The sequence below is a fragment of the Oncorhynchus gorbuscha genome, linkage group LG02 (genome assembly GCF_021184085.1).
Source record: "Oncorhynchus gorbuscha isolate QuinsamMale2020 ecotype Even-year linkage group LG02, OgorEven_v1.0, whole genome shotgun sequence".
Lineage (NCBI taxonomy): Eukaryota > Metazoa > Chordata > Actinopteri > Salmoniformes > Salmonidae > Oncorhynchus > Oncorhynchus gorbuscha.
The window spans coordinates 47,672,884-47,681,715 of NC_060174.1; the positions used below are offsets into that span (position 1 = coordinate 47,672,884).

At 43.1% G+C, this 8,832-nt stretch overlaps 1 long non-coding RNA gene across 1 annotated transcript; it reads left to right on the forward strand.

Annotated features, from left to right (window-relative positions):
• The first annotated feature begins 5,258 nt into the window (after window positions 1–5,258).
• Window positions 5,259–6,783, forward strand: LOC123992998. Its single transcript, XR_006831340.1, has 3 exons — window positions 5,259–5,335; window positions 5,439–5,693; window positions 5,908–6,783. It is a non-coding gene; the product is annotated as an uncharacterized LOC123992998 (long non-coding RNA).
• The last annotated feature ends 2,049 nt before the right edge of the window (window positions 6,784–8,832 follow it).

Here is an 8,832-nt window from a genome sequence, read left to right on the forward strand (position 1 = left end):
AAGTGAAATTTGGTTTTCTTCCCCCTCAACTTCAGAGAAATGTTTGTTCTACTCATTTCTTGCAATTCTACACATTTTGCCATGGGGTGTAGAGAAAATGTTGCAGTTTTAAAGTAAGTTTGCATCAATTCTACACCTTTTGCAATGGGGTGTGGCGAGAAATGTAAATTTACAGCTATTTGTTGTTTGCCATGGGGGGGGGGGGTCAGGAGTTGCCCGTCCCTGAGCTAGAGAGATAATAAAGCTTAGCTTTATATAGACGTCTGACTAGAATCTTTTCATGCTTAACAGATCTCCCTCACCACTTAGCATACCAGACATTTTGTCATGTTTTTCTGATTCTGTTCAGATTTAAGTTCACACTGCCAGCCAGGATTTGGTCCCCTAATATCAGGTTCACCAGGACTTCTAACTGGAGTCTTCTGGCTCTGCCAATTCCTTGGTTTACCGTTGTCGCCTAGAAATCTGACCCAAGAGATTCCGCTATGATATCATTGCACAGGGGAGGTTGTTTTATGTGCAAAAGAGTTGACTAGAACAGAGTCAATTATTTTCTATACTTAGCTACAGAAGCTGACTGAATTAAATACCTGCCCTAGAGGAATATGTCATTTAGTGACTTACATACTTAATTTTCTTATGGGTGGACTTGAACACATGACCCTGGCATTGCTAACACCACGCTTTTACCACCTGAGCCACCAATAAGGCTGCCAATGTATTTAAGGTATTGATAGAATTTTCCACCAGGGGATAAAAGTTCAAAATCAATATTGCATTTGAACTTCAATTCTTTGTATTGAGGCAAATGGTGTATTTCTTTGTGTGATCATGGCATCAGAATATGTTGTGTTTTATGATTGGCCATTTAGCCTTTCCTAACATAACAGTTTAGTTGAAGCAGACTGTCTTCTGTTTGTGGAGAAGACCCTTACTGTTTTGAACTACATGTGGCATCTTTTCCACTTCTATAAATTTGCCTTGACAATGAATTGTGTGAAGTAAAGTAAATTGAAACAATGGAAAGAAAGCGTACCCAAATGCGCTTCTGCCCAGCTTGAAACGAAATCAGGTGCTCAACGGAGGGACCCAAATCCCCAAAACATTCCTTACCTCAGGACACTTCAAAAAGTGCACTCTGTTTCTGCATAGATCATTGGGTGTTTATTGACAGGACATGAACAGGCTTACAATTAGAAACGTAAGCCTGTTCATGTCCCGCCAAAAAATATCGGTGTTCCTTTCTCTTTATTTCCTGCGATAGTCACCTGTTGAAATGACCTGGGGTAGGGAACGTTTTTTAAATTGAGACAATGTTGCTAACGTCTCCTAAAGAATGAATTCATCCTAATGACCTCTAAATCTCTTCTTTTACCCAAGAAAAGGCTGACATGAATGCAGTGGTGCTGACTTTGAGCCATAGAACGACAACAGGAAAGAAAGAATGGATCCCTATTGTAGGATGCTTTCAGATATTCACTCTTCACCCATTCTCAAAACCCATGATGGTCAAAATGCTAGAGCTTCTCAGCAATCTTCTGCCAGAGGCAGTTTCTAGAATCAGAATAATAGAATTAGAAACACCGGGCTAGTTGCCACCAAGTCACTTGTGAGATTTGTGACAATTGTGAGATAAGAAGTGTAATGACTGTTGTGCATGAATTCATGCTATTTATCCAAATCAAGATGCATAAGGTAGATGGTAACCTGGCAACCATGGTCCGGTATGAGTCACTACTGAGCGTGCCCATTGGGAGTCAGAGCCCTCGGAAGGGGAAACAGGATCCACCGTCTCAGGGTCTTAAGACAGTGGGATGCCCTCATACTTCGATGCAAGACACACATACACTTTCAGCACAGATATCCCTGTTGAGCACACTAGGAAACATACAGGAGTAGCTTAGCTGACAGTAGGTCACAATACTTGTTCAGAGCAGATACATTTGTGTTCAAACTGGGTTCATAGGACATTCTGACACTTTCCCAGAGGTTGCTTGTCCTACTGACTGATGTTATCATTGAAGTCTGATTTGCCCTGACTATCAAGCATACTACTCCACTGCCCCTGCTAAGTAAACCCCCATAGAGAGTCTGTCACATTAGATTTAACTGAATGTAGCATCATGTGACAGTCTTTGTTTGTGTAAAAGGTATATCACTGTTTTCTACGGAAGATCACTCTAATTTGAACTGTATTGTTTGAATGCCATGGTTCCTCAACTGTACCAGTTCCCTGGTGGTCAAGCAAGTCCCATGTGTTCTTGTGTTTTGGTATGCATGAAATGTTATGACTGAAAGGGTGTTGAACAAATTTAAGAGCATCTAGAGCAGGGTCGGCAACAGGCGCCCCGTGGGCCTAAAATCATCAGGAATTCAAAAACAATTAAAACATTTAAATTGAGGTAATCTGTTCCCAAGAGACTTAATCGTATTTCAATTTAATCAAGGTATGAAATTATTGTTATTTTCAAGTACAATCTCTGTTAATTTGCAGTGTACACATTATTATTATTGTTTTCCTGCCCCCCGACCATTCCCTCTGAGAAAAATTGGCCTGTCAGATGGTCCAGCACCATCACCAGACAATTGCTTTCATTTTTGGTGTAATTCTCATTTCTGGAAAAGCTTAAAATAAAGGTACAAATGTAGGTCATGTGACATGATATCCCAAAACACAGAGCCCTAGTCATAATCCTTGAGTCTATTGACGCACCCATGCGTCAATCTAAGTAACATAATAAAATAATCCCCGTCAAAATCTGTTTAGCGGATAAGAGCCACCATAAATCCTCTATCCCCTCAACATCAGAATATGAATTCAGTGTGCAGAAATGGCAAAGGAGTTCAGGAAGTCAAATTAACTGCCTATTTCCTGTTCCATGACTCGCAAATGTAGCTTCAAATGTCATCGTGACCATCATGAAGGCGTGTCATGTAGAACAAACATGCCTTTGACATGTAGAATAAGGAGGAATGTCGGCTCTGTATCAGGGCAAAATTTGCCTGAATTTCATGAATGCTCTTACTGTTTCAATTGCCTATATATTAATATGATTAAAATCAGCCTTTAAACTCTCAATATCTCAGTTTTCTTGTTGTCTCTACTCCTTGTGTGTCTGCAGCTCCTTCTACAGATTGGATCTAAGGTTTCTCAGCATTGTCCAGGATGATTTATGGTTGTCTTGGTTGATTTTTATGGGGTACTCATGCCTGTGTTATACTGGTAATGCCTGCCCTTGATATAAGACACTGACAGATATAAGACACTGACCAGTTTCAATTCAGGTTCAGTTTTCAAAGAAGGAAAAAGCAGGGTATACAGATTCAAAGAAACATTGATTGGATTGTGGACGTTTAACTTGAATGTCCAATTATCTTCAGTGTATTTTTGTTGTTGAACAAGCCCTGTCTTTTTTCCACCTACAGGTCTAAAGTGTGGACTTCCACAGATCCGGAACCGCCTTGACTGTTATTTGAGAATTGTTGGAGGCAAGATATAGATAACCACCCCTGGTTGGCAAGTGACTTCCTTTTACTGTACATGTGACACCTTCCTTTTGAGAAATATGGCTATAAGGATACAGTGCATTTGGAAAATATTCAGACCCCTTGACTTTTTTCACATTTTGTTACGTTACTGCCTTATTCTACATTTTTTTTATTGTTCCCCTCATCTACACACATTACCCCATAATAACAAAAAACGGAAATATCACATTTACATAAGTATTCAGATCCTTTACTCAGTACTTTGTTGAAGCACCTTTGGCCACAATTACAGCTGTGAGTCTTCTTGGGTATGACTCTACAAGCTTGGCACACCTGTATTTGGGGAGTTTCTCCCATTCTTTTCTGCAGATTCCCTCAAGCTTTGTCAGGTTGGATGGGGACTGTCGCCGCACAGCTATTTTCAGGTCTCTCCAGAGATGTTCGATTTGGTTCAAGTCCAGGCTCTGGCTGGGCCACTCAACGACATTCAGAGACTTGACCCCAAGAAACGTGTGCGTTGCTTGGCTGTGTGCTTAGGGTCATTGTCCTGTTGGAAGGTGAACCTTCACCACAGTTTGAGGTCCTGGGCACTCTGAAGTAGGTTTTCATCAAGGTTCTCTCTGTACTTTGCTCTGTTCATCTTTCCCTCAATCCTGACAAGTCTCCCAGCCCCTGCTGCTGAAAAACATACCCACAGCATGATGCTGCCACCACCATGCTTCACCGTAGCGATGGTGCCAGGTTTCCTCCAGACGTGACGCTTGGCATTCAGGCCAAAGAGTTTAATCTTGGTTTCATCAGTCCAGAGAATCTTGTTTCTCATAGTCAGAGTCTTTTGGTGCCTTTTGGCAAACTCCAAGCGGGCTGTCCTGTGCCTTTTATTGAGGTGTGGCATCTGTCTGGCCATTCTACCATAAAGGCCTGATTGGTGGAGTGCTACGAAGATGGTTGTCCTTTTGGAAGGATCTCTGGAGCTCTGTCAGAGACCATCGGGTTCTTGGTCACCTCCCTGACCAAGGCCCTTCTCCCCCAATTGCTCAGTTTGGCCGGGCGGCCAGTTCTAGGGAGTCCTGGTGGTTTCTTCCATTTAGGAATGATGGCCACTGACTTCTTGGGGACCTTCAATGTTGCATAATTACTTTTGGTACCCTTCCGCAGATGTGTGCCTCAACACAATCCTGTCTCGGCGCTCTAGGACAATTCCTTCGACCTCGTGGCTTGGTTTTGCGCTGACATTTACTGTCAACTGTGGGACTTTTTATATAGACGGATATGTGACTTTCAAAATCATGTCCAATCAATTGTATTTACCACAGGTTGACTAAATAAGGTATTTCTGTTTTATATTTTGTATAAATTAGAAAACATTTCTAAACCTGTTTTCACTTTGTCATTTATGGGATTGTTTGTAGATTGCTGAAAAAAACATATTTAATGCATTGTAGAATAAGGCTGTAATGTAACAAAATGTCAATCAAGGGGTCTGAATACTTTCCTAATGCACTGTAAGTAATGTTTTGTCTTAAACAATTAAGCACTTTGATGCTAGTTTTTCTGGTGATCAGCATATGCTGGTACGCTGGTGATCAGTTTGTTAGTATGCTGGTCAACGGCATAACAAAATGAAGGCAGGTCACCAGCAAAAACAGCACTGGTCACCAGCATATGCTGTTTTTTTTCAGCAGGGGACTTTGGCCAGACATTATTTTTGGCAATGTAGGAAATCCTTTCTAAAGTACATCCTCTGCCTGCTTCTGTGTTCAGACCATATTTCTACCTCTGCCCAGTGAGCGCTTCCTGCCCAGGACCAGCTGGCTTGTTAGTGGATTGGAATGGACAATAGAATGTAAGGCCCACATTCACTTTACCTTCAGTTTGACATGTATTACAAACTAGCACTTCAATATGGACACCTGACTCTTAAATTGGATTTTCTGGGTGTTTTGAAGATGGAGACCAAGCTCGATCCCAGATCTTTTATGCAGTCGGTGTGACAATGACCACGCGGATTTGGTAAGATGGCACCAACGGATATGGGATCAGGCTAATGGAAACCCACTGTACCCACATTCAGCTGGTCGTCTACCTGCCATTCCGAGAGGTGCAGCTGGAGTTGGTGGAGCCAGCTAAGTGCAAGTATGTTCTCCAGACCCTGAGACCCCCACAGCAGGCCCGCTGTGTGCTGGACTAGAGAGAGAGAGAGGGTAAGGACACCTGCCAGGTAGGCTACAACACAGCATGCTGTCTGACTCTGCATGTCAAAATCTATAACAGTGTTATTATGCTTCAGTGGTCTCTGTCCAGTGTCTGGTGGAGGATCTCTGGGTATTTTCAGGCATAACAGTTCCTCTGTTCAGACTTCCCATCATTCCTTTGAGAGGTCCTTTATCAGATAGTGTTGTATTCTCCCAACTCCAGCAGGACTCTGGGGGTCCTCTGATCTACCCCAGAGAGGATGGCCACTGGGCCATGGTGGGGGTCACCTCCTGGGGGAAGGCTGTGGCCGGAACCGGATCAACAACACGGCCGAGTCCCCAGCCAAGATAGGATCCCCGGGGGTCTTTACAGATGTCAAGATGCTCCTGCCCTGGATCGAGAGGAAACTCGGAAGGTCATCTAACACGTTTTAGTCAGTGTGAGCCATGCAGGTCTGGATTTGTTTAATTAATTGGTTTAACAGATGCTCTAACAAATTGTTTGGTTTTGTTCATCAGCAGACGCTTCTTCTCATCATTTCCACACTGCATTTACTTGCATTTTGAAAACTTTTGAAACTGCGCCCACATCCTCTTTGTCATCTGATTAGCTACTACATTTCTATTTACACAATAGCTCACTTATGCAATTTGTACAATGAACCTTTACTGTATGATGTGACTGTCGTCTTTGAACAGTGCATTTGATGCTGATTGTGTGTGTACTGTGCTGCAGGACTTTGCAGTGAGGGATAGGCCTGTGAGGGTCTCAAACCCAAACCTTACAGTCTGTCTCGACAACAACGAGTGGGTGTCAGTGAACAGGCCCGTTGCATAGGGGGGAGAGCTGTGCTGAATTGAATGCTCTCATTGAATGCACTTGAATTAAATACGCTTTTAGGCCAATTTACTCACCACTTGACAGCTGTCATGGGCAGCAGGTATCCAAGCTGTTAGACAGGCGAGCAGGCAGCCAGCGGGTTGCTGTTATCAAATCCTAGATTCCATTGCCTCTGTTGTGCCCTTGAGCAAGGCACTTAATGCCTCACAACAACAGCCCCCTGGGCACCCAGTGTGGAAGCCCACCCCCACACCTCTCCAAAAGCCTGTATGCATGTACTGTAAGTCAAATTTTGGTTGGACCTTGTGTGCAATTGACCAATAAAGTGATCTTAATCAGTTTAGTCAAAAGGTGGAATACTTGTGACAGTTTTTTTTCACAAAGTAATAGATTGACCCTGTAGGAATAGATATACTTTAGATGAAACTGTTCTTGGAACATCAAATGCATCCAATCAGTTTTCCATACTGATTCTTTGTCTCTGTCTCTCTCTGTGTACAGTGAAAAGAAAAAGTATGTGAACCCTTGGATTTAATAACTGGTTGACCCTCCTTTGGCAGTAATAACCTCAATCAAATGTTTTCTGTAGTTGTGGATCACACCTGCAGAATGGTCAGAATGAATTTTGAACCAGTCCTCTTTACAAAATGTTCAGTTCAGCAATATTCTTGGGATGTCTGGTGTGAACCGCTCTCTTGAGGTCATGCCACAGCATCTCAATCGGGTTGAGGTCAGAACTCTGACTGGGCCACTCCAGAAGGCGTATTTTCTTCTGTTGAAGCCATTCGGTTTTACTTCTCTGTTTTAGGTCGTTGTCCTGTTGCATCACCAAACTTCTGTTGAGCTTCAATTGGTGGACAGGTAGCCTTTACATTCTCCTGCAAAATGTCTTGATAAAATGAATTCCCAAGTTCTCTGACAACGATGGCAAGCTATCCAGGCACTGAGGCAGCAAATGATGCTCCCTCCACCACACTTGACAGTTGGGATGAGGTTTTGATGTTGGTGTGCTGTGCCTTTTTCTTCTTCTTCTCCACACATATCTTGTGTGTTCCTTCCAAACTGGACTTTCATCTGTCCACAGAATATTATACCAGTAACGCTGTGCAACATACTGGTGCACTTGGGCAAACTGCAGACGTGCAGCAATGTTTTTTTTGGACAGCAGTGGCTTTCGTGGTGTACTCCCATGAACACCATTCTTGTTTAATGTTTTACGTATCGTAGACTCGTCAACAAAGATGTTAGCACGTTCCAAAGATTTCTGTAAGTCTTTGTAGTCATCTTTGTAAAAGGGCCACTCCTAGGGAGAGTAGCAACTGTGCTGAACTTTCTCCATTTAGAGACAATTTGCCTTACCGTGGACTGATGAAGATCAAGGCTTTTAGAGATACTTTTGTAACCTTTTCCAGCTTTATGCAAGTCAATAATTATTCATATTAGGTCTTCTGAGATCTTTTGTTCGAGGAATGGTTCACATCAGGCAATACTTCTTGTGAATAGCAAACTCAAATGTAGTTTTTTTCATAGGGCAAGGCAGCTCTAAACAACATCGCCAATCTCTTCTCATTGATTAGATTCCAGGTTAGCGGACTCCTGACTCCAATTAGCTTTTGGAGAAGTAATTTTCCTAGCGGTTCGCATACTTTTCCCAGCCTACACTGTGAATGTTTAAATGATGAATTCAATATAGACAAGAAAAATACAATTTGTGCGTTATTAGTTTAAGCACACTGTGTTTGTCTATTGTTGTGACCTACATGAAGATCAGATCAAATTTGATGACCAATTTATGCAGAAATCCAGGAAATTCCAAAGGGTTCACATACTTTTTCTTGCCACTGTATATTTCTGGTCCATCAACGTTTCTTTAGGGAGGAATATTTTTTTTGTTTGAATTTTACCCACTTTTCTCCCCAATTTCGTGGTAACCAATTGTTAGTAGTTACTATCTTGTCTCATCGCTACAACTCCCGTACGTGCTCGGGAGAGACGAAGGTCGAAAGCCATGCATCCTCCGAACCACAACCCAACCAAGCCGCACTGTTTCTTAACACAGCGCGCATCCAACCCGGAAGCCAGCCACACCAATGTGTCGGAGGAAACACCGTGCACCTGGCGACCTGGTTAGCGTGCACGCTAGTGCGTGATGAGACAAGGATATCTCTACCGGCCAAACCCTCCCTAACCCGGACAACGCTAGGCCAATTGTGCGTCGCCCCACGGACCTCCCGGTCTCGGCCGGCTGCGACAGAGCCTGGGCGGGAACCCAGAGTCTCTGGTGGCACAGCCCTAGACCACTGCACC